Genomic DNA, 26,892 nt, shown 5'->3' with positions numbered 1-26,892 from the left:
TCGTTATCATTTTTTCTTAGTTTCTATTTCTATTTTCAATCAGCTGGAGTGTTTTCTCCCCTGAAAACTTTTGTGTGATAAGTTCATCATGTGGGAAAATAATTAGATAAGGTCGTATTATTTGGATCATAGTTGAAAAAATATCCAGTGACCTGTGTGCTGTTTCTTGTCAAAAGCTGCCATGAGCAAATATCATTGAACCAGTAAAGAAGCCTGTGAAAGTGGTAGGAGTTTATTTTCTATTTCAGCACACTATTTTTGCATGGCTTTTCGATGTGGTGGAAAAAGACTTTGGTCTTCTAGAAGTCTTTGTGCAAGCATATTTCCTAGCTCACATGAAGATGTGTTTGTGGCTACTGGCTGAATAATTTAATGAACAACATACCAAAACAGGTGGAGATACATAGTCTGTGTTGTTGGGGGTTTATTTTCTAGTGACTGCTTTTTTTGGGGTGCTTTTCTTTTCCTAAAAATTTTAGATATTCAAATCATTAAAGGACAGCCTTCAGAACTTTACTTAATAGTTCCCAAAACATGGTATCTAACCGAGGAATCTGCTTCAAGCAGTTTTCCTGAAATTCATGCAAAGTGAGTAATATTGGGTTATTTGTTTGTTTTTATTACTATTATTCCTGAATCTGGCTGTATCCTCAATTTTCTATTTCCTCTATAATAGGGTCTTGAGGAGGCCTTAATGGCTCTGGCCAGCCCCACCTGGGGCTTTCATCCACATCCCCCATCTCAGGACCCACCAGCTCTATATGAGCTCATGTTCCTGCTCTGGAGGACTCTCTTGCAGTCTGAAAAGCTTACTTTTGATGCTAAATTTTGGCCCAAAAAGGGATGTCAAGGGAAGCATTTTCTTCCTCAGGGAATGGTGGGCACACTGCATGAGGGAGTTCTTTATCAAGAGGCACTTGCCAAGAGCCTGTTCAGAGGCCTTGTCTGAAGAGCACTCTTGTCTCTAAAAGATTCTCTGCAGAAAGTAGATATTTTCACTGTATATGTTTCTGTTAAGATCTGTAGAAGTGTCACGTGTTCTGTTGCATGCTGTATTAATCACTGAATCTTCTATTGGAAGAAAAAGCAGAAGGAAAATATCCTCCTATTTTATTCAGATTTTTTCCCCCATTCTTCCTTTAAGTGAAAGTTCAAGAGCATAGGAAATTGATAGTGGCACCCCCTGTTTTAAATAACTTGCTCTTCTGTTCAAGATTAATTTATTCCATTAAATAAAGACTTTGAGGTATTTTAGAAGACTAGTAAAATAATAATATTATTTATGGGACTATCTGATGGAAGTACTACAGAAGGAATCAAAAAGGGAAAATATTATGCAAGACATCTTAATAACTGGGTGAACTGCTTTTAACTTGGGATAAGTTGAACTCTCCCTTGATAAGTTTAGATGCACTCTAATGTTGTTATGGGCTTGTTGGCCCTTAGTAAAAAGGCCCTGAGTTTTGCAGATGAAAATAATAGGGGAAGGGTTAGGAAATGTCTCTCAGTAATAGATATTTTAATGGCCATAATCTATGATGTCAGATGGCATGGAAACCTTCCCCCTCAAGAAGTAATTGGAAGAACCAAAGCATCCTGCATGAGTGCACAGGCGAAGAAAAATTAGAGTCTTGTGGAAACTTGTACCTGGAAGAGCATTGAAACATTCCTCTTCACATTAATTCAATCTACAGCTGTAGAGGCTGAGCTGGACAGACCTGATACAGGTTTTACTGGACTGGATAACTTGAGGTGCTGAATGATTTCTGGCCTAGCTGAGAAATCACAAATATGGTCGTTGGTTACCTGTAAAATTATTATATAATGATTCCTCTGAGCTTGTGAGGAGGAGCAAGAACACAGCACAGTAAGAGTTTGTTAGGGGTTTTTTATGCCTATCTCAGAAGGAAGCAGGTTGCTTTACTAAGACAGGTAAAAGAAGTGAATCAGCTTTTCTGAAAAAGTATTAGTATAGAATAACAAAAAATAATTACTATGGAAATACTTTGAATGACAGAGTCTTGCTTAAAGATGGATTCATCTAAGCTCAGATCTCATACCTGGCTTCTTTTCAAAAGAGAGATGCAAGTTCAAAAGGAAGAGGAAGTGTGACCGACTCTTCACTTCCCTTGGGTGTGGCAAGCATCATCCCTCTGTGCAGAGGAGTGGTGTTTCATTTAGTTGGTAAGTTTTATCAGCAATATCCCTAACAGAATGCTACAAGCAAATGGACATCAGTACAAGCCTAGATGAAATGTGTGCTTACAGCTTATTTATATTATCAATCACTGCATTGATGGTTTGTATCGATAAAGGAAACTACCCCTCAAAGATAATTTTATAAAGTGAGTTTGGAGGAGAAGAACAAGGTTGACTTGGAAAGATAAAAAACAATATAGATACCAAGTTTTGATTTGTGATTCCAAAGGTTTGTTTATAATAGGAAATACCATGAGAGAGTTGGCTTGACCCCAGTCTCTGGGACAGTTTATTGGCCTCTTTATTTTTTATACTTTTGGCTGTAGAGCTTGCTCAAATAAGGAAACAGCATTGAACTGGAAAACTGTCTTGGAACAGTAAGCTTAGAGTTCCTGCAAGAGCTCTACAAACTTTCTTAATAACAGATGAGAGGCTGAGTTGTTTGATTACTCAGTTATTAGTCTGGTTGATTTATATGTGCTTCTTAAGCTGTGATTGGCCTTGGAAATCCTTGAGTGAGGCTACCTACCAACTTGAAATGTGGAGATTATGCCTTCAGAAATATCAAACATATATCAAAAACACCTGGAAGAAATAATCTGCCAGAAGTTACTTTTTTATCCTGAAATTTTAAATTATCATAGAATTATTTAGTTTGGAAAAGTTCTTTAAGGCCATTGAGTCCAACCATTCCTCCAAGCCCACCACTAAACCATGTCCCCAAGTGCCACATCTACACGACTTTTAAATGCCTGCAGGGATGGTGGCTCCCTCGGCAGCCTGCCCCAGTGTTCAACAACCATTTCCATTAAGAATTTCTTTTAACATTCAATCTAAATCTCTCCTGGTGCAAACTGAGGCTGGTTTTTATTATCCTATCAGTTACTACTTAGGAAGAGAAACCACCCCCCACCTGGCTACAACCTCATTTCATGCAGTTGTACAGGGTGATATAAAGTCTCCCCAAGCCTCCTTATCTCCAGGCTAAAAACCCTCAGCTGCTCCTCCTTGTTCTCCAGACCCTTCCCCAGCTCTGTTGCCCTCCTCTGGACTCACTCCAGCACCTCAATGTCCTCCTAAGGAGGGGCCCAAAACTGAGCATAGAATTTGAGTTCCAGCAAATTCTGTGCCAAGTACAGGGGAACGAACAAAAAATATGCTAATTGCATATCTCTATGCATAAAATGGCAAGTTCAAATGTCTTCCAGTATTTTGTCATGTGTCTTCCAATATTTTATCATGATGAAAATATCTAAAGCTGCAAGTGAGGGTACTGCAGGACTAGATGACATCCCAGACTGCCAGTGTTTGAGGATCCTGCCCCTTTAGAAGTAGTGGACAATTATGAAGACTATACATATTCAAATGAAAAATTCTTCTTCAAGTATCATCTGATGAAATGCAGGAAGAACATGTCTAAAACTCTTAGAATCCACACTGAAATGAGAAACAACATTTCAACTGGGATGTATTCAGCTGGCAATGAATTTATAAGGTAGTTTGACTGATATAGTCCAGACTCTACAACAATATTGTGAGAAATATGTAGAGAATGGTCCTGAAGCCAAAGTTTACTGCCAATATTTTGCATTATCAGCAAAACACAGAGTCATAAGACAAATATTGAGACAAATATTTGAGTTAAATAAGAAATGTAGAAGGGTGTAACCAGCCATTACAGTGTCCTATTTTCAAAATTGGTGGATATGTTGATGAAAACAACACATGTGGGTGTGGTGAGTAGAAGGGAGAGCAAAAGTGAGCATGTTTTAAAGGCGATATAATCAGGTAGTCATTATTGAAGGAGAGTAATGGAGAGCTTAAGAAAATAAAAGAAGAGGAAAGAATAAAGGAACAAAACATAAGAAATGGACTTGCATTTGCAGACTATTACAGCAAAGCTAAAAGCAGATCTGAAATGTGCAACTCACAGTATATGAAATTCACAATTAAGAAAATAAAGAAAAAGTAAATGCTAAGGCTCTGATGAGGATACAATTCTAGTTTTTTTGCATTTTCAGATGGAAACCACCTCTCCTGTACAGAGCTGCTTCCCATCCCACAAGTTAGCACTCCAGAATTCTAAATGCCTTCTACAGGCCATATGTGAGCAGGAGACACTCGTTTGAAGTACTTCAGAAATGCAAGCATATGGAAATGTGTGTGAAGACCACTTCCATTGCTGGTTTGAACTTGGCGATGCTCTAGCAAATGGGATTTACAAATGTTACCACATAATTATACAGCTTTGACAAGTTTTTTAGAGGAATACCACCCCCCAGCATGTGTTGGGTACTTCTAAAGTTCACTTCCACTTCAGATTTCAAACTTCACTTTCCTCTTTCAGTAACTACTTCACATTTTCAATAAATATGACGGAATGTGGCAGGACAAAATGTTCTGATGGTGTTTAAGTCAAGGGCATGACACAGGTGTAAACAAAATCTAACCAAATATTTCAAGTTAAATTGAACAACAGGTCTGGTCAAGGCTCCCAGTAACGATTTCTTGTTTCTTCTTTTTTCTCTTTTTTTTTAATACATTTTTTCATAGATGTCAAAAAATACATGTAATTGACTTTGTATTATATATATAGATATTTATTTATTTATTTTTGTGATTTATTGAGAAAAGTTTAATTGCTGGGGCTTAAACTGCTTGATCTGCTCTGCTGTTCTCCATAGAATCTCAAACAGCTGTTTGCACTGGTAGCTGATAGCTGTTTTTCTGACATGACATCTTACCTTGTATCATCAAGGTCTAGACAAAAGTGACACTTAAGTTTATGGAAAAAAAATAGAATCTTACAATAAAGTGGCACTGAACTCCATAAATCCTCATTTCATATTAGTGTTTGTGGAGTGAGTATGGTAGAGCAAAATTTGACAGGATATTTTTTTCCAACCAATAATGCACTTTTTATGTGCTTATTACTTCTTAAGGAGTTAAAGGTTTATGTGCTTATTTCTTCTTTAAGGAGTTAAAGGTTGCATGGGACAGCTGGTGAAATGAAGGAGGAGTTAAAAACATATGTTACATCTTCATTTACTTCTAAGAGCAGAACAATGAAACTTCTGAGGCTTTTTCATACATATTATCTTTATTATGCTGGATGCTGCCTGCTTGGGGTTTTTTAACCACACCATTTTCTAAATTTCACTTTCCTTTGCCCAGGGAAAGTGATTCATAAATAACACCTTAGCACTTATAGAATTTTTTTTTTGTCTTTAATGCTGTTAAAACACATTTTAGAAAGGATAGTGAGCATCATTATGTCCATTATATAGGCAGAATATCTGCAGCAGAAAAAGGTTAAATGGCTTTCCAGAAGGCACACAGAAAAGCAGAAGTAGCAGACAACCACCCACAAGTCCAAGGATAATTCTGTTCCTTAGTATTATAGTTCTGGAAGGTAGGAATAAGAAGTACTACACAGCCTCTTCTCTGCAAGATGTCTTTTCACAACATGGCTAAGTTTGGCTCTCACTGCTCTTTCTTGCTTAGCTGATACAGTTTCAGTTTTTACAACCATATGTGATAAGAGCTAACCTTAACATCTATAGAAATTGGTACTTAAAGGACCTTGTACTGATGTTATTAATAGAAGAAGAATTTGGAAGATCCCACTGCTGAGTGTCATCTTTGCTGGATAAAGCTTCTTCCTAAGTTTAACTGCCATGGAAGCAAATAAAAGCTCTGGAAAACTATTTTACCTAATACTTAGCAGTTTAAATGAAGTTTTGCAGGCACCTAGAAGACAGCAGCAAAACGAGACAGTAAACGGTTTTTCATTCTAAATAAATTTAACAAATTTCTGTAACAGTAACAGAATAACAGCAGATGTTAAGTATGCTGACTTTCAAGAAGGTTTCAGCACTACTAAACCGTAATAGATAACAAATTAAAGAAGAAGGACTTAGATGAAACAAAAGGCAAAAAAACTACCTGGGAAGCCACAATTCACAACAATATCAAGATGGAAAGATCTTTCAAAGTTTCTGCAGTTGCCTGCTCAGCTCCAGGTAGGGAGGGATTGACAGAGTGGTGAAATGCAGTTTTGGTGCTTAAAAATATTTTAAAAATGGGAGAAATTATCTTGGAGCTGAGTGGGGATGGGATGAATGTCATGGGACAACTTCAGTATGCAAAGTTCAGGTAGGAATAATCAGCCATACTAAGGCAGGTACTAAGGAGCAACCAGGTAAATTGTGTATGGACAGGGACCTGCAATTGTTGAGAATAAAACCAGAAGTAAATATAGTGAAACCCAGCAAAATATATACCAGGGTGTAGCAACAGGTTTGGTTTTTAAGATACACTCACAGAATGGGAAGGAGCACAACTGAATCACTGTGTTCAGTCCTGGCCACTGCTCTTACAGATTTGTTGAAGAGAATATGGAGGGAAATAAGGACATTAAGAAGTCCATATACCTTAATTTGCAGGGTAAAATTATTTTGTTTCAATACTAGAAGTCTGATGAGAAACAAGACATTAATCCTTAAGAATGCACAGAGGAGAGGAATGATCTGTTCCCTGTCTTCATGACAGAAGGAATGACTTCATTTTCAGTAAGGAACCTAAAAGTTAAATGATAGATAATCTTTTTATCAGGAAGGAAAGAAAAACACTTCAGCAGCTGGTTTAAGAGTGCTCCATTGAGAAATATGTCTTTGGAAATGTGAATCATGGACCCTTTCTGAGGCTGAGGGGGTCCTGGGTAAATCCTAAGATTCTGCTGTCCCTAGCCACTGTTTTGACTTGAGACATTCCAAACACAGGCTTTACAGCCCAAATAGTGCAATCCCCCACAGAGCATAAAATCTGGGGTTTCAAGTTTTCTATAATCTCATTGAAGTACAAAATATTTATAGCTGTCACAAACTTACCAAAAAGCATAAACTTCCAGATGCTTTTATTAGTATTTTGCTGGGTCTGCAGACATTATGAAACAGCAATATAGAGATGTGACCAGCACATTTCATCCTGAGGATGGAAATCTGTGTTCACTCAGAGTAAAAGTCATGGGAGAATCACCTGAAGCATGCTTAGGCCTTGCCCTTGCAAATAACATAAGCAGGTGAACAGGTCCTTTCTGCAGCTGTTTATGGTTAGCTTTGCCACACTGTTTATTTTGTACATATTTTTTCTTAATTAAACTTTAGCAAGTGTACATTAGAATCAAGAGTAGGTAAATTAAAGCACTGCAGGTCAGAAGCCTATTGAAGCAAGCAGACATTTCCTGTTCTCTCTGTGTTGCCGTGTGTCTACATGGGTAGACACTGAAGCAGGTATGTGGTAACTTTTGGAAGCTTCTGTGAGCTGGATTTGGTATGCTGGGTTATCCCCTGCTTTCTTTGGTGTAATCAGGCTGATTTATGTCAGCTGGAAAATCTGGTGCTTTATTTTTAGCATTTAAACACACAGAAAGAATTCATGTTCTTGGTTTAATCCACTGCAACACTGGGATTTAGTGAAAAGCTTGTGTAGAGATGACAGGACTACTGGCTACATAAGCAGAGGAAGGTGAGGGGGAGGAAGGTGCAAAGAATGCTTTTGAGAAGTAGATTAACTTTGGAATTTTAACATGCAGTTATTATTGAACAAATAAACTAGGAGAATCTTTCTCTTCAGAAGGGAAGATTGTGTTCATTTTCACAGATAATCAGTCTGTTTCTCTAAAGTTAATAAGATGCTGTCAGGACTTTCTTGCATGGTTTGTTGTATGCTTTTATTTCTTCAGTGAAACAGGGGAATTATCTAAGAGAGGATGGAAAGGAAACTGGTTCTGAGTAAAATTCCTCAAATGAGCTTAGTGAGCTAAGCTTCAGTGCAAAATACAATTTATAGTATATATACCAAACAGAATATTGTTTGTTCCATTCTTTTGTTTCAAAGTGTAGTAAATTAGGCAGCATTGAGTTAATAATGAGCAAAACTGGCCTATTCTACATAGTGTTTTTGCATCCGTGCTGTTACTTCCCACTGGTCTGTCTCCTCACTAGGACAGTCCATCTCTTTCTTCTTTCTCATCTTTGTGTTTAAGTTCAGCTAGGACCAACCTATTTTCAGCTAGTCTTGGATGCAAGGGCAGCTAAATCAGGTTGTTGAAAGCCTTGAATTTCCTTAGGCTTTCCTATTTCCAGTGGGATAGGTGCTCAGGAATCTCTACAGCAGAAACATTTGTTACATGAATGTGGGTAGGTCCCTATACATATTTGTGGCCCCCTCACTGGCCATTGCACTCAGATTGACCAGTGGCCTCAGAAGAACAGCAAGAATCTGAGAATTCAGCTTGTAAGGATTGCCAAGAAGCAGCCCTCCCCTGTAAATTTACAGAGAACCCATTTCAGGATAACAGCATGGTTTGTGTTTGTTTCCAGCAGTAAGAACAGCTTCCTTTGAGAGGTATTTAATCCTGTGACACCAATCCTGGACTACAGTTCATGGAAGGGCAGCAAGTTGGCTGGAGATAGCCTGGGTTATCTCTCAGGGCAGGAGAAGCAATTCTTGCAACAAAAGCTGAGCTGAGGCGGTAGGAGTCTGAGAGGGCTGAAAATAAACAGGTTTCTAAAAGTCCTTTTTTGGTTCCACAATATCATAGCATGTTATGAAGTGCATTTCAGAGCACCAGAGAAGCAACCTGCAAGGTATTCCCTGGAGCTTTTAGTCACACATATATTAGATCATTACAGCTGTACAAAGGCATTTCAGTTTTTGCCCTTAAACAGAACCTAGTGCTGCTCTTAGGCAATGAACTCTAAGGAAGAAAAAAATATTTTGTGGAATAATTCCATGAAAATACATATCAGTATGAAGACATTGCCAGCAATCATTTCAAAACTCCATTTATTTCACAGTGAACTTTGTGCATGACTTCAGGGGGTATGAAATGGAAAGATAGGGAAAGCAATTTACTAAATCCAAACTGTGCCAAGCCTTGTCACCCATCCCTCAGTGGGAGCTTTGCCCTTCCACTTACGCCAAATGTCACCGTCCTGGTGAATGACACAATATATACAGTGCTGAGCTCACTCCAGTCTGCCTAGAGAAACTTTCTCTGCTCACAGTTCTCATTTCTTCTGCTAAAAGTGATGCTTGCACCACTGCAGATATAACTGCCAAGTGGTCTGATAATTGCTCCTGCTTCTCCCACAGCCCAAAGAGAATACACCCCGTTACTTGTAAGAGTAATTTGCTTTTTTCTCAGACCTGCAAGGTGCCTATAGACAGTCAGGGGCAGTGGATCCTCAGGAATGCTGGAATGAGACAGCACAGGTGGGATCCATCTCACCTAGTTTAGTTTAGATCATACTACTTTCATAGTGGGATTTCTGTCTAGTGGTTGCTAATCCTGTATGTTAACTCATATTTAATTTTCCTCCTTTTTCAGTAGAAAAAGCTTTAAATAAGGAGTAATAAGAATATTTTCATGCTCAAATAGAAGAGAACTTTCCCAAGCATTCTAGGGAAAAAAAAAGCCTTGAAATATTCATGTCGTGTTGCGTAGACTGCCCATGAAATATGCATGGAAAATTATACAAGGTACTAGAAAAAAACCCCACACCACTGGAAATGGGATTCTTTAATTTAAAAGACAAGTCTTTATCTAGCAAGAAGAGCAAGAATATAGTAAGAGCTAAACATGTCCCTTGTCAGTGTCATCCTAGAGAAGGCTGACTGCTGGCTCTGTAGAGCTGAGTGAACCTGTGCCTTCCAGCCACCAGACTTCCTTGTGCTTCCACAGGTGTTATGTAACACATGACATGCTCTGAAAATACCAGGTGGACACATTGCTCTGAAAACACTAACCTAGTTTTAAAAGACTAAAAATCACATCAGCTTTGCTTCCTTCAGCCAAATGTAATTGCTCTAATGGTGGTTAAACAATTTTGTTGAATATCTAGTTGTCCAATAAAGGTCATTATCAGTCAGGATAGCATCTGAGCATCTGGCAGGTGACTTCCCCCAGAACTATGAGTATAGTATCTGTACTTTTGCCATGCTTTTAAAACAAACCTCATAGAAAACATTATCCTGCACATTTAGGACAGGTTCCTCCCAGAGCTGCAGGAACAACAGCAGATAGAGAGCATGACTGGAATCGTGTTGCTGCTTTTACTCCAAAATTCCACTCTAGTTATTAGTCATTAGCCTACAAACATGATGTGGGCAAATCCATTGGTAAGAAAGATGTGTTTTCATTAATAAAGTCCTATCATTCAGATGATAAAACCTGCCAATCCCTAAGACACTATTGAGGTGTCTGCACAGAAAGTGGCTCCCAAATTGCACTGAGGCAATGAATGATATCTACAATTATAATCTTTGTACAATTACCATCCATCCTCTGAGCTCAAACATTTTCTAACATATTGGTTGATCTGGAAAGGCCCACATTGACAGGGTGGTTTCAAACCTCTTTTGTTTCATTAAGAAAACTCAAATTTTCTCACCTGTGTACTACCATCGACAGCAGTGACAACCTCATTACAGATGTCCTATGCTGGCATGTCCCAATCTTTCCTCACTTCTACTTCTTGGGCTAATACATGAGCCTGTGTGTTTTGTTAAATGTTGCCAAGCAGAGAGGCTTAGCTGACCATCTGCATCTGGCCCTGAATTTTGGGCAGTGGCTTGGGGACACATTATCCCAAGGAACTTCCTTCCAGCTATGCTTGTGCCATGTCCCTTGCTGTGGCTGTAGATGGGCCAGTCACTACTCTGTGACCAGGCTCTAGCTTGGCTTTGGCAGGCTGGCACTCTGCAGCTGCCCTGGGCCCTGGAAAAGCCCCAAATACACCTCCAGATGCCCTCGTGCTGGTAAACCACAAATGCACCAGTTCCACTTGGGAGGCTGGTCTGGGTGGAGGTACTGCCAGAATGGAAGGTGGAGATGGATTATTGCCTGGCAGGAGAGGGATCAGGGGACTGGTAAATGTGCTTTGTTTGTTTGTTGCTGTAGTTTGAAGCGTACAGCAGGTGAAATTCTGCAATGCTGATGGGCTGGTAGGGGGGAAAGGAACATGGAGCATGATCATGTAATGCTTAATATCAAGAAAATGCCAGCAAATATGAAAGCAGTTGTTTGCACAGTAGATGTGAGCCAGCTGGCTGCGTGGCCATGGCTGCAGTGTAACATTAAATATGCAGCAGTTACTGAACTGCAGCTCGCTGGGAGTGATACACCTCCGCATTATCCTTCCTTGTGTCGACAAGCCCAGAGAGAAAAAAATAAAAATAAACATTAAAAAAAGCTGAGCTGAGTCTACTCTACTGAAATGCCTTCAAAAGAGTGTATTCCAGTCTGTTTTGGGCTTCAAAAATTTAAAATTTAAAGATTAGGTTTTTTTCCCCTCCTCTTATTTTTCAATCAAGGAAAATGATATTAGGCTGCATCAGATGCAGAAAATTACAAGCTCCCTCCTAGATATCTTGAGATACATGCATTCATACAACAGAATACAAAAGTTTATCATGTTTAGGTGTAAGTTACAATCTTTTGTACATAATAAAAGTATTTTCCTTATGATAAAGAAAACTGAGTGCTGAATGTGCATCCCTCATTCTACTTATTTGCTTTCTTTGCAGACCAAGATATCACTTCAATTAAGAAAATTTTGTATGAAACTTAACTTAGAATCTGTTTAGGGGAGAAAATAATTTTTAAAAAGATTTTACAGTTCAATGATATGGTTTTATATAGTGCTATTACAGTTATACTCTCTCTGAATATTGAGTCATTGTCATGGGAGAAAAAAGACAAAGGGAGGAGAAGATTATATAGTTTGCTGCAAATTTTGTGCATTTCATGTTTTTTTCACTATTTGTAATAATTTTTAGTGTTACAATGCATCATGGTGATGGTACTTAATGAAATTTCTAAAATTTAAATAATTTTTTCAGATCACGATAGACTTCGTATCACACCTGTTTGAAATGCATTACTTCTCTGTTGATAAAGGTAATGGTTAAATTTAAGAAGGGGAGAAACTCTATTTTTCTTCTTTTTCCTAACATTTTCTATATAACCAATTCTAATGTCTTCCTATCTGTGTTTTCCACTGAGATTTTTGAGTTTCTGTTGGTTTTTGTTTTGAGAATTTTTTTTATTACTACTACTACTATTACTTTTTTGGCTCTAATAGGGAATATATACACCTATACTAGTGTCTTTATTAACAAAAAAAATTCACAGAACTCAAAAGCCTACATCATCATTGAAACTGCAGGGAAAGTTTCAGTTTGAAATACATAAATGTCTGTAGAGGGACTTCCATATCAGCTGATATTAATTTTCCTCTTGCACTGTAATTTTAAAAATGTTTTTAAATGTATTTAAATTGCACAAGGGCAGGGATATTTATAACCTGTTTAACCCATGCTGCTCCATGCTGACCCAGGGCAGTGCCTTTCCTATAGCCAAACTGGGTGACTTCTTCTGGGACATGGGATGAGTTGTTTCCAGTCAGAGATTAAACACTACTTAATTAAACAGTTTCTAAAATGCAATATGTACTCATACAGTATATGCTGCTCCTAAAATGTCACAATGAATTTACTCAGTGTTTGGTAGCTTCTTGCTATCCTTGCTATGTAATATCTGAGTTATGGCAGGGCAAGTGCTGGCAACAGATTTTTTTTTTCCACTTGCACAACTGCAAAATTGGTGGAAAGATATTTTTTTTTTTTTCTCTCAAGGGAGGTTCTTTCCTAATGTCCCTTCTAAAAAAATCTATGGCAAGGATCTTAATGATTTCAGAGCAAACTAGATTGAGCCCTTATGAGCCTCTCGAAAAATTCCTTTAAAATGTTTTTAATGTGATTCTGTTTCAGTAATGCCTCCTCTGTTAGATTTTGTATTGACTGGAAATAAATATTTTAAATTACTCTACATGAGCTTAAGGTTAGACAATAGAAATTGTATCATCCTTCTTTTGTCACTAAGTATGTCCTTTTCATAGGTGTGTAATTTTTTTTAAAAAATCTATCCCTCTGTCTCTCCCAGCTCCCTCTTTTTTTTTTCTTCTGTTGCATTGACACTTATTGACTCACAATTCTTTAATGCTTGTGCTCTTTGAAAACTCATGGCTTTCCAAAATTGCAAGAAGAACAACTGAACCTGTGACTTTTATGTAGGGTTAATAGACAGAGATATGTAATCTGGAGACTGAAATTGTCCCTTCATTCTGCAGTTCAACACTGAGGCAGCAATTTGGCCAGGAGCTGGCTGTGGTCTGGGATATTGTGAGGCATGGCTGTATATTCCATATACCTGAACCATTGAAAGGCTTAATGGAACTCCTAGTGACTCTCCCATCTCTCATTTCACACTCAAGGCAGCAGTTTTAAAAGACTACAGCTATGACTGAGAAAGGAAAGTCTGGAAATTAACAACAATGTAGGTAAGTAAGGAGAAGAGGCTAATTCTAGGCAGTTTAACATGGGTTTTGTGGTCTGCTGAGAAAAATGGGCCTTGTTCTCTTATCTTTCCTTGTATGAAGTAGTTACAATAAGAGCGGAAAATGTCATTTCTTCCAGCCAGGGATTTACAAAGCCATGTATATTTATTTTTTTATTATTATTATTTTGTTTGTTTGTTTGTTTTACTGGGCTTTGGGTATGAGTATAGAACTCTCTTGTTAACCTCAGACAAGTAAACTCACCAACTACATAGAAAGGAGAAAATCATAGACAGTGAAAGATAAAATGCGAAAAACTGACTTGCAGGTTGGACTAAAAGACAGCTGGATGCTCTTTGCCACACATCTACCTGGTGCTATGTTTAAGACATTAAACTGATGCTGTAACTGGATGAAATGATCACTTTCTGTGTGTTAAAATCAGTCAAAAGAGAACATTTGCTCTGTTGCAACCTTGGGTCACTTGCCAGGTGAGCGTCTTGTGCTGGTTATATGGCACCAGGAGTTGTGGGAGCCTTTACCAAGTTCAAAGTAGCAAGTTCTTCATCTGATGGTGCCTGTGCTGTGAGCAAAGGTCACATGTAGAATGCTGGATTGTTGAATTTTGGGATCTAGTTCTATCAAAGAGGTTTGAAGGAACCTAGCCAGGCTTGGTGTTTCATAACTAGGAGGTTGAGGGTCAAGCCCTGTTTTTGATTACAATAAAGCAAATTGGGTCCAAAACCACTTCAATGTAAACATTAATTGTATTCTTGATCTTTGATACTTCCTGAAAATTATTTAGGTCTTTATCTCCTTCTTTTGTTGTTTTCTGACTGAATTTTTATTGTCTTTGTTTCATGTGGACATGTAATTCTCTAGGACAGGGAAATTTTTTATAGAATTAGGTACTGGATCTGCATGGTTGTAATTCTTTCTAATTTGTTTGTTTGGTTTTCCAGTACTGAAGTGTCCATACCTGAATTCAGTGTTCTGCACACAAAGTGATGAACTTCAAACACATTTCCAAAGTTCAAGACAAAAGAATGTTATGTTTGCATGACTATTAAAACAAATTACAAGTGTGATGTTTAATGGTTATAGATATGTTGATGTCAAAGTCTTTATTGTATGCCTCCACAGGAAATCTCTATTAGACTTTAGTAACCAACACTTCTAATTTTGTTTTAATATATTGAAAATAAAAATTGTATCAGCTTGTACCTCAATTCATGGTTTCCCATTGTATTCCATAGTGCCATGGATAAAGGACCAGCTTAGAGGAAAAGTGAAGTTGGTTGAAGGTGGGAATAAAAACCCAGTTATAAATTATTTTAAAAATAAATTAAAAAAATAAATAAAGACAAAAGAGAAGGCCAAATTCTGTACTGAGGTGGTTAAGTAGATGCCCTTGTGTTGTTTAGAGGGTTTGAGGGAGGGTGATTGACCTGAACAGCCCAACAGGACTTCATGCAAGTACAACTGTGCCCCCAGGTGGAGATAACTGAGCTCAGGGCTCACACTGCCCCACGCAGAGGCACAGTGTTTGCCCACACCCCAAAAGTCACACTGGTTTCAGTGAAGGTGGGACTAAGTCTGGAAATTTTTGCTTTGAGGGCATGGTCTTTGCTGTGCAGTGTGGTTGCAGCTGAAAGACTGAAGACTGCTATACAAGGAGACATGGGGGTTTGCAGGTTTTTTGTTGTTTTGTTGTTGTTTTGTTGTTTTGGTTTGGTTTTGGGTTTTTTGGGTACTTTTTTATTGATCTTGCTTTCCAGTATAGATGCAGATGCTGGTACTCTTTTTATTTAACCAAATTGCTTTTTTCTTCTAGCTTGCACCCTATATTTTCAACTACTTCTGCTTCATTTCTTAATAATATCCCAGCTGTCTCTTGTTCTTCTGTGTCTTTGTTGATGCATTACCTAGTTATGCCTCCTGAGAGTTTGCTTGCTGAGCCTTTGTAATACCCAATGGAAACAGTTTTAGGGAATATATCATTTTACAGAGAAACACCTATTTAGTTTCCATTCCATATCATTGAAAGTGCCTTTTCAACAACCTCAGCTTAAGAATAAATTTAGAAGCAGAGGGTGTGACATTAAGTTAAAGAGTGAAGTAAGATCCTGGCCTTGAATTTAAAAATATGCATAAAGAGAAATGCAGTGGGTGATGTGATAGTCTCTGTTAACAACAAAGTGAGGATGAGGTGACCCCTCTTACATCCTTGATGGTGTGCATGACTCCAGTATCGAGTACCAAAGTGTGCTCTGCTTATCTTGACATCTATGGCTGGATGAAAATAGCAGACGAGGTTTTGACCAAAAACCTCTCCAAACTGGAGCAGTGCAGAAAAATCTCAAATTGATGACAAACCATCCTACACTGTTGTATTTCGAAGGCCTTTTATATAAGTAAAGAGCAAAGTTGTGGGCATTTGGAAAAATCTGCCTGGAGAGCAATTCCTATTCATACTGCAAAGAAGGGGAATGAAAAATCCCCTTCCCTTCAGACTTTTGAGCCTAAAGGGAGCTTATTTAAAATAAATCAAGAGAAGAAATATGAAAAAATGGTAAGAGAAATTAAATCTTTCTCTACTCCTAAGAGAACAAGCATCTTCATTTCTGGTATGCAAGCTTTCCCCCTGAATAGACCTGTGCTCATATAAAACTATTGAATTTCCAAATATAAATAGATAACTATTGGCAGCATACTGGTATGATCTTTTTTTTAACCTGGGCCAAGCAAGTGAGTGGCACTGAATATATGAGTTTTCTCAGCCAGCCCAGAGAGACTCCTTTGCCAAGGTTTCAAACTCAGCATCTTTGTTGACATTACTCCAAAGAGAACCATCTAAAGTAGAAAAGGACCCATGGATTCAGCTTAGGACAGAACTGATAATACCTTATATTTCCACCTTCCAGTTTCAAACAGAGTGTTTCTGAGGTACTGAACACTAAACCCAGTAACTATTTAAAATTCAAAGACAGAAGCCTATTTACCCTGTGAAGACTAGGAACAGTGTGCCAGGTGATATGATGTAAAATAACATTTGTGCTCTGGCTTGAAGGGAAATTGATTTTTATTTTTTTTTCAGCCCAGAAAAACAGTACAAGTGGAACTGTGAACATACCAGACAGATGACTACATACAAGTGTGAAGGCTTATTTCTACTTAGATCTCCCTTGGTGGTCAATAGTTACACAACTATTTTTTCTGGTCCAGAGCAGCACAGAGGACTCTACCTGTCCTTCTCAAAACAGTAGGGGAAACTGAAAACAATTGTTAGAAATCAATGTATACATCCCATCTTGTTTTTTCTCTTTCCTTCAGTTGTTGCCAACTACCCCAGAAGACAACGCTTCATGATCTGAAATAGCATGTGGAAAGCAATGAGAACTTTTTTGCTGCTAAACTTTTGGTAAGATTCGTGTAAAGACTGGTTGAAATTATTTAGACTGGAAGGGTAAATGACTTCTGCAGTAGGGGCTGCTTAATGAAAGTAAGCCTGAGAAAAGAAGTGATCCCTGAGGAGTCATGATGATGACACAGTTCTCTTAAAATTATTTTATTTTAATTTCTTATGCCATAGACTTTGAAATATAAAGATTTTAGCTTGAGTTTTGAGTTTATTTTACAATAGAAAATGCAAGCATCCACTTCGGGTTGTCCCATGATCCCATCATGAAAGTTATCCATTTCTTCCCACTACTTTCTATTATAATGGAGAATTTTAACTGGAAGTCTCATTCTCAAAGGTCATACTGTAGTCCAATTGTTACTCAGCAGATATGTATATTGCATGAGATTTTTGAGCCTTTGGTAGCTTCAGTCTGGGTATCCTCAGTTCTGGGACTCATCTGTTTCTTTGCCATACTTGGATCTTCTCTGAGAGGCATAACTTGCCACCTTCTCCCCTCTTACCTAGGTGAAGGTATCACCTATTTATTCACAGAGAACTTCTGGTTGTCCAAAGAAATTTTCTCTTTCTGACAGCATGTTTTCTTTTGTGATATCTCTGGATTTTTGTTTCTTGTTGCAGGTGTAAGCATAATTTAGGAGCAATAAAGTAAATCCTAAGACATTGAATCATTCAATATCTTCTTGTTTTCTTCAAAAAAGGAAAAGTCAGCAATATCTTCAATGGTCAGCAATATCTTCAATGGTGCCACTCTGAAATTCAACAGAGTGCAGCAAAATCTGTAGCTCTTTTAAATCTATATTTTTTATTATCTTAAAAACATTTTCTGATTGTCTTAAGGGTTAAAGATGATGAGGTCTAGCTGTGACATCTGATCTTTATTTTACTGTTAAGTGCCCAATAAAATGCTCATCAAATGAGAGTCACTGCAAAATGCATTTTCATGAGATGCACTCAGTGAAGGAAGGCTTTGTCTAAGTGCAGTAACTCCAGCCTTGGAAAATGGAGAACACTAATCTAGGATAGTCATAGCTATATTTTTTCCAGGCATGGTAATCCAACTGCAATCCATACTTTGTGTCAGGGCAGCCTTTCCTTCACTATTTTCACAGGAAGTTCTTTCTCCGTTTGGTTCATACTTCAACAAATACACCAATTTGACAGTAGCACTGTTCCCTTTTCTCACCTCTTGTCTTTAATTTTCTTTCAATTCCTCTGTGGCTTGTGCTTTTTTTTTTAGATAAAGGGGCAGAATTACCCAGTCTTCATGTGGTTATGAAAAAATACTTTTAACAATGAAAGCTTCTCTTTCAAGTTCCTAACAAAAGCAAGAAATATGCTGATCCAACCTCCTTATTTGAATAACCATGTTCACTTCCTGGAAGTGATTTGGCAGAAGCTGTGATTATCTATCTTTGACTAGGCATGTCCTCACATATTTTGTTTCACCCTTTTTTTGGTCCATGCCCTCAGAAGCTGTAGCTGCATGTGCCTCCTGTGTAACACAGAACAAGTATTATTTGGACAAAATGCCATATCTCAGTTCAGGGGTTTGCTAAGTTAGCAAACCTCTTTGAGTTTGAGGGTGTTCTGGGTTTTTAGTGCACCCAACCACTCCAAACTCTTTAACTTGTTATCTTTTTAACTTGTAGATATCAAAACACCATCTTTGCTAAATATTCCTTTACTACTTATGAATATGCACATCTTTGCTTAAGTATATAATATTTCCTATGTGTTACAATTTTGTATTGTGTAAATTTGCATAAAGAGTGTGTCAGCATCATATGGATCACAGTATTTCTGCATTTATACAGCCTTTCTATTCTGTCTTGTGAGTTTCTGTTTTCCCAGGATTACATCTCTCAACTCCTTAGTTTTAGTCTGCTACCTCTTTTTGAATGCAATCTTGTTGCAGTTGAGAATATTGTTATTGATTTGTAATTATTAACTAAATGGTTTATCAGTGTAATTGATGAATTGCTCTCTTCTGATAAAATTATCTTTCTGTCTGGTTATCTGTACACTGAATTTCAGACTTAAATCCAGAAGAGAAAAATGGCTAAGCACTATATGTCCTGAATTTTATCTATTTATTTGACCGAACCACAATATTAACAACAGCAGATTTATTTGGGAACTTGTGTTCAGCCTAAAATCCATAAACAATTTCTGTCCTTTTTTTGGCTAGTGATCAGTCCACCTTAGCTGGTGTGCCTATACCCTCATGTGGGTATACCATGCACATGATAGCCCTTTCAGCTCTCATCCACTGCATCTTGGGTTGTGGTATTACCTTGGTGTGCTGCTCCATGCTGTGCTCTTTGGGGTTTGAAATGTAGAAATGTAGAGCCTTGTGTGCTTTTTCCTTTTGATTTTTTACACTGAAACTATGGGGGAGTCAAAATTCAGAAAGCAATATTTCAAAAACACAGTTTATTTTCCATGAATACTGGTCTGAAGTTATTTTGAGAAATGGTTAAATATGGCTCTTAGTTTCCAATAGACTTTTCCCATCTTCTAGGCCTAACATCAAACATTGTTGACAGTATCACACTTTGCCAGGACATGCTCTAATGAGTCTAATTCTGTTGGATTTCATAACTCTGTAAGAATATTCTAGACAGATCATTTTACTAACTGTAACTGTTGCTTATCCTATTTTTTACTGTATTATCTCTGCAGGGATCACCTAGTGTCTAAAATGCATGGCAAAATCATCTTAAAATGTAAGGCCAAAATTATACAGCTTTTGGTGATTTAACTGTTTTTGTGCTATATGTTGTGCAGACTGACACACCAGCACTGGCAGTGACATAAAGGGACCCTGTTGATTTGTTAACAAGGGACTTAAGCAGAAGAATAGCTTTCTGACTTTTGGTTGAAAATTGGATCTTTATCCACATATTTTTAGGTTTGGGGTTTACTGGAGGTCTTTGTGGATTTTTCCATTTGTTTGGGGATTTTGGTTTTGGTGCTTTTGTTTGTTTGTTTGGGGGTTTTGGGGGGTGGGTTTTTGCTGGGGTTTGGTTTGGTTTTTGGTTTGGTTTGGTTTTTGGTTTGGTTTGGTATTTTTTGGTCTTGGGTTTTGGATTTTGTTTTGTTTTGCTTTTTGTGGAGGTGTGACATTGGTGGCTTGATTCTTTTCCCCAGGACCAAGATTGACAGAGAGAGACTTGTTTTCTTGTATTTGGGCACAGTTGTTTGTTCTTTCTTATCTATATTACATATTTACAGAGTACAAGGAGCTACATACACTAGGGTAGCAAGGTGCAAAATGGAGAAACAAAGAATCTCTCCAAGGCCTTTTATGTGTCCATTTACCTAATAATCAAATGCCAATTATTATTTTCTTCAGTGACCCAATGAACCCGATGCCTGTGTGCTGCAATGCAGATTCTTTCATCCAATCACTCATTATTACCCAAAAACCCTTAGAAGAAGATGATGAAGAAGGAAGAATAACAAGAAAGAGACAATTCCCCAAATTCTCCATCTTGTATCTCACATATCAATATAACTAGAACTCCAAACTCTTTCTCACCCAGCGATTTAATCCAATTCTGTCAAACTTACACACATTCTCAGTTTCTCTACTTAGTTCTAGAAGCTTTCTCCATAGCTTTAAGTTAAACTCAGTGTTCTTTTGGGTGTGAGAGCCTCTCAGCACAGATAAGGGAATATTTCATATGCCTCTGACTCCATCATCTCCCCATCCTGTTTGAACCAAGAAGATTTCCTTAGCAGCCGTGTCTACCATTTGTCAGATACTTTGAAGTAGACAGGGCACAAAACCCAAAAGGATTATGATGTTAACTAACACAAATATACTTATCCTCATAAGGTCCTTCCACAGTGGTGCAAGGTTCAACCAAATAAACAAACCATCCAACCACGATCCCTTTTCAACTCCAAGTTTGGCAGTGCCCTCCTTCTATTGTTGTTTGCTCTTGTAGATAGACTTCAAATGATGAGACAGATTCATACAACACATTTCTTCAAATTCTTCCATCCTTGCCCGTGTGCTAGCAAAAGAAAATCAACGGCTGCTCTGTTTTGCAGAGTGAAGTCTCACACTTTGAACATTGGTTAACAAACTGCTGGAAGCAAGAGAGGTGTAATGGGATTGCTTGCTTAGCCAGCAGCCTAGTCAATCCAGTTGCTTCAAGGCTGCTATTGAAGCTGCCTGAGGTAAAAGGAGAGCTATTACAAATCTCTGCCCAAAATTCCATGAATTAAAATCATCATTGCAATCCAGTGAGTATCAATCTACAAACCTCTTCCCTCTGTGTCACTTTTCTTTTATCATTTTTACATCAGGAGAGTTTTCCAACACTGCATGGACCACCTGTGACGTTTGATAGAATAGCAGGGAAAATTCTGTCTCCACAAATGAGAAAAGTCCCTTGTGGCAATTGCAATGGAACATGGCTGGGTGGTGTGACTATGACTGATGTGAAATTGCACCAAGATGTCACATTTTTGTACAAAGTGTGATTTGGAGTGACATCTGTAACTTTGCTTTGTTTTGACACAGGAGAACCAAATACTATACAAAAATTCATTCTCACTGAGCCAAGGATTTCCAGTTCTTGGGGTTTATAGGGTGCCTCAGAGAGGAATTTGGTCCAGATGTCCCATCCTTCAGTAGGATTTAGAATAGATCATGAGAGCTTTGGAGTGATGGGTTGTTTTTTTTAATGGTCAATCATCTAATGGCAAACTGACCAAGAAAGTCAAGAATGGTTTCCCTGGACTTGAGTGAGTCAAGCAAATGGCAGCCAGGCCTGATGCATTGGCCAGAGTCACCCAAACATTTTCTTTTGCTTGACTCACAGGCAGGACCACATTACTTAAAGTGATCAAAGAAGTTATAAGGCACAAGGGTGGTAACTGATTTGGTTTCATGTTCCATGGCCTTATCTCTTGTGTGAGATTATGAATCGTGATACAATCCACACCACGCTTTTACGAAAGTGGTTTTACAATATTAATTTCTCTAGTTTTTTTTCCATAAAAACCAAAGTTTACTGCTTCTGCATGTGGGATAAAAGATGTTCATCGTCAGCTGCAGTCTCAGTGCAGTCCACATCTGTGTGCTCGATTCTCTGTCCCTGGAGTCATCTGCTTGTTTCGGCAGTCAACAAGGCTTCGTGTTCTTTGCTGGAACCTACTTCTTCCCTGAACCTGGGGAGACACAAGCATACCTTTTGCCTCAGATTATTAATTGAAATGGACCTTCAATCTGTCCTGTTTTCTGGATTTTGATCAGAATCAAAGTTTTTCTTTAATTTTGCCTGAGTACTGTTGGAAAAATGTCTGATGATTGGCAGAGTTGTTTCTGCAAAAGAACTGTCCAGAATCTTTAAAATATATAAGGTTTTGTTTAATCACATTTGAGGTGTAGCCTCTGCCTTCCCCCCTTCTTTGTTTTTAAAGATGAGATATCTGGTTTTTGTTACAAACATGAAAAAACATCAAAGCAAAACAATGCAGGTAGTTAAACAACAAACTTACAGCAATTAGAAATCTGTTAGATAATACACACAATTGCTAACACATGTGAAATTAGAAGATCATTAATTACTAAATGTACTAGATGTACTATCATCTCAGAGTCTGCAACAGCTGATAAACCTCAAATCAGTGACGGATTGGAAAAATTATGTCTGGATAACAATTTTCCAAGCTCACTTTAAAAGCAGATTCAGCTGTTATATTAATAAGTTCTGATTGTTAAGCCAAAATGACTTGAATATTGTTTTGATGCAAAAAACATCTGGGTCTGTTGGTAAATTTCCCATCCAGGTAGTCAAGGCCTAGCCAGGGCCTAGGCTTTAATTAGAAGGATGTCCCTGATTATTTTTAAAAACTAAACTCTTAACAATTAGAATCTAATCAAATATCCAATATTTGGTTCCCTTTGAAGTTTAACTTTGGAAATACTGATATAGCATAAAACTGCACTGGATTAAATCCATGGAAACCTGTTCAAACAAAGGAAAAGGCTAAAGAATGAAAGAAACCTGTGCAGGGTTAGCTAAACAACCTGTTCGAAGAAATGCATTTTGCAGTTAGAGAACAAAAATAAGGGAACATATGAGAAGCTGGCTATAATTACAATAATAATATCTTATAATTAATGCTTATCATAAAAAATTCCACAAATTTATATCATACAATGAATACATCAGCAGCAAATGTTTAAAGAAGCCAAGATAATATTTCCAAAGCATTCATGCATTGCATTAACAAAAAAACTGAAACAAAGTAAAAAACTTTTGAACTTCTTAATAACAATTAGCATTTTTTCATGCTAATTATAAAAGGCAAAACCAGCAGATATTATCAAAAATGCAATATCCATAAGCTTTCTAATTTATTTTTGAAGGCACTTCACTCAACATGGGCTTCTCTCTGAAGCTCAGTTTTGACTGCAACAACTTGTGGCTTAGAAAGTGAATTGAACAGGCATCTGAATAATCCAGCAATGCAACTTGCAATGCCTCTGATTTTTGTATTGTCCAATCAAAATGTTCCCTTTTCAAAGGCAGATAAATTGTTACAAAATCTTTGCCTGCCATTGTCAACAATCTCATTCTTGCCCTTATTATGATCTTTTGTTGTGAAAATTGTTTTTGTAGACCTGTAGGGTAGAAAAATCCATTTGATTATTAACAATAAATCTTTCTTTGAATCGTCACATTGAAACATGAGACCATAAAATTGCAAGTTTTCTCCTAACACTGCAAGGAAAAATGGTTGTGACATTGCACAACGATGTGCTTGTCTTTGTTGAAGGAGTACAGTGGTCCTCTCAAAGGCTTTTTGAGCCTCAGGCATGAGGTTTCTGGGAGATTTAATGCTGCTTTCTCCTCTCAGTAGGTTGAAAAGTGGCGCAAGTTCATCATTGGTGATTGTTTTTCAGTCCTTGAGGAAGGACCACCCAATGGTATCTTCGTAAAGGCTCTTGTTTGTTGATGCTTGCGATGGAAAATGCGAATTGTGGAGCATCTTTTGGACAAAGTGGAAGTTGAAGAAGCAATCTTTCAGATCAATGATCACAAGTGGCCAACCTCTCAGGATCATCAAGTGAGAGGGCAGACCTAGCTGAAGTAGTCTCATCTCTTCAAAGACCTCATAGATTTTTCTGAGGTCATGAAACAATCTCCATGAATTGGAGGTTTTCTTGTGGATGACCAACACTGGAGAATTCAGGGTGGGGTTTTTTTTAAGAAAGCAGAATTATTATCTTTTCATAAGACAGCTTGCACTGCATGTTAGAAGCTCTGAGGTTGGTCTGTCTGATTTTTCTGGCAGCAATTATTGATGAAGCTTCACTGGCAGCATCTCTGACCTCTGGTAGAGCACAGACACCTTCAGTGTATTTGAAAATACACTGCCTGCTTGGGGTCTCCTGCAATGGTTTGATGTGGCTCTGTCAGAAGTATACAATCCAAAATTTAAGACAGTGGTAGAAAAGTGAGCTGGGAATATGAAGAAATGAGGTGTACCTGGGGCATTTCTCTGTCCCCTGGTAAATCTTGTTCTTCTTTCAATTTTATTTTTCTTTGCTGACATAATGATTTTGAATGTAGAGGAAGAAAATGGAGAATAGGGCCAAATAAGCCTTAGTAATTATTTAGGGCCGGCCTTGCTCTGCGTCTAATCCTGATGGTAGTGGTAATCAGTAAAACTGGTTTTGCCTAATTATTTTTTCTTCACTTTGGGGTGGACTAGAATTATTATTCCAGTCACCAAATTCCTGCTTATTTTTTGTAGCATGCATTTTGTTTTGTTTTGTTTTGTTTTTAAGTAAGCAGTCTTTGCACTTGACATGAAGGTTTAGTCAAAGCATAAAACTCTTCTGTCTGGGAGAATCTTTAATTCAGCTTTGAGAGTTCCTCCTTGGGTTTGGCTGATCAGGTTCATGGCTTATCAGCATCTTGTATACAAATGCAGTTCTGGGGCATTCGCTGCTTACAGAAGTACTTGAGAGATCCACTTCATTAAGAAAGACAATTTCTCACACTTTATATTATCAGTGGGTTTTTTTGTTTTCTTATTTTTTTCTCCATCCCAAAATATATTTTCCTGGTTTCCTATGCCACAAAGACTTTTCTTATATTGACTTTATTTATGTCTATATTTCATATTTTCCAGCCTACATTTTCTCTGCTGCTTCATTGGGAACTGCAGCCATTTCAGTGCTTTAATTATGCAATGTTTTTTCTACTGTTTTTAACAGCCACAGAAGTGAAGTGGTAAAGTCGAGATAAAGATGGGAGAGAAAGGAAACAGACAAAAAAATTGTGATCCATATGGTTTACCAGAATCCCAATTGCGCTTCAGAGTGTTTTCCATGTGCTAAGAGGAGATTTATCTAGTTTTAGCTTAATTTGCATCTTGCATGTTAGTTTACAACTTTGATCCCATTTTCAGTCTTGCATAACAAATAGATGGAACTTTCATCAGTAGAACCTAATCATATGGGGGATCCATAAATCAAAAACTTTCCAGTGGAGAAACAGATTTCCTTCAGTAATTTTAAGTTTGCTGAATATAGGCTTGCTCTCTTAGCTCTTGCAAGCAATCTGCTGGCTTCTGGGAGCTCATAGTTGGGAGCTGACTATTTGTCATTCACCATCTAATGCTGTGGAGTAGTAAACAGTAAATTTGTGCACATCTTCAATTTCAGGTGCCTATATTTATAGGTAATCTAGGCATATTTTGCCCATATTTTCATACATCCAGAATTTGGAGTGCACTATGTGCTCATCTTCTCCTTGAGAGGTTCTGTTGCTCCTGTGGAAATCAATACCGAGGCAGTAAATAGCATCAGGTCTGCTATTTTCAACTTCAGTATGCCTGTAAATTGTATGTCTAAAGTACTCATTAGCTGTGTGGTCAGAGCTACAATATCTTCAAGTACTATAGTCTGAAAACATTGAATTTTATCTCTGTCCTCTGATAGCAGACATGTTTGGAGATAGATGTTATAATTTCTCTTGTTTCTTGGAAGCCTTTCATTGTTTTGTACAGTGCATGAAGGATATCCAGGTAGGTGCTTCATGACTTTGGCCTGTGAATTACCCCTTGATGTTAAGGAAATAATTCTGTCTGAAATATTGATTGCTTTTCACTTTCTTGAATGAAACCTAAGGTAAAGAGGGATTTTTCTTTGCAAAAGAGATAATTCTTGTCCTGCTATTATGTTCCATGAGATACATTAAATGGGTATCCCAATCTGAGTTCAGAAACACAACTATTTGAAAATTATCTGCCAGCTGTATTTTTAGCATATAATAGCTTCACTGTAGGAATGAATATGTATATTCTACTTTTTCATGAAGCAAAATCTATCTGAAGTCCAGCTTTCAACAACACACTGAGAAATCTAAATTTGGAGTTTCTTTGTTCTGTGGATTCTCTAACAAAATAAATAGCATAGAGATTTGGCCAGTCTTGGTCTGTGGGGCAAACATGGTCCATGCCTCTTATTAAGTTGCTTATCTGTGTTGTGCTTTCATTTTACTTCCAGCCAGGAAAGAGTCTGTGGAAGAGTGGTGGGTGTGGAGAGCCCTGTAGGGTGTCAGGGGTTCCTGCCAGACCTGTGCAGGATGCAGCCAGGGTGAGGTGATAGGGTGGCTGTCTTTGCACTCATTTGTCAAAACAACTTTGCTCTTGGTCCCAGTAAATACCATTAGTTTGTGCTTTGTGTGGCCAGTTTATTTGGATAACAATTTGTCTGTGTAGTGGCTTTATATGGAACAGTTTGGGCAGGGAGATTGTTCAGTTTATGGTGCTAAGATACCTGCTTAAACTTGGCATCTGTTATTAGCCTTTAGCTCCTAAACCAACCAAAATACT

The 26,892-nt window shown here is 37.8% G+C and overlaps 1 long non-coding RNA gene across 2 annotated transcripts; it reads left to right on the top strand.

The window, feature by feature from the left end:
* Positions 1 to 1,989: 1,989 nt before the first annotated feature.
* LOC107207200 lies at positions 1,990 to 17,130 on the top strand. Of its 2 annotated transcripts, none has more exons than XR_004499657.1 (4): positions 1,990 to 2,184; positions 12,106 to 12,163; positions 13,395 to 13,604; positions 16,935 to 17,130. It is a non-coding gene; the product is annotated as an uncharacterized LOC107207200 (long non-coding RNA). The 2 variants fall into 2 exon arrangements; XR_004499656.1 differs by lacking the exon at positions 16,935 to 17,130 and adding an exon at positions 14,564 to 14,899.
* The last annotated feature ends 9,762 nt before the right edge of the window (positions 17,131 to 26,892 follow it).

This window comes from Parus major, chromosome 1 (genome assembly GCF_001522545.3).
Source record: "Parus major isolate Abel chromosome 1, Parus_major1.1, whole genome shotgun sequence".
In the NCBI taxonomy this organism is placed as follows: domain Eukaryota; kingdom Metazoa; phylum Chordata; class Aves; order Passeriformes; family Paridae; genus Parus; species Parus major.
The sequence above is the reverse complement of the archived record's forward strand: the minus strand, read 5'-3'. Positions and strand labels throughout refer to the sequence as shown.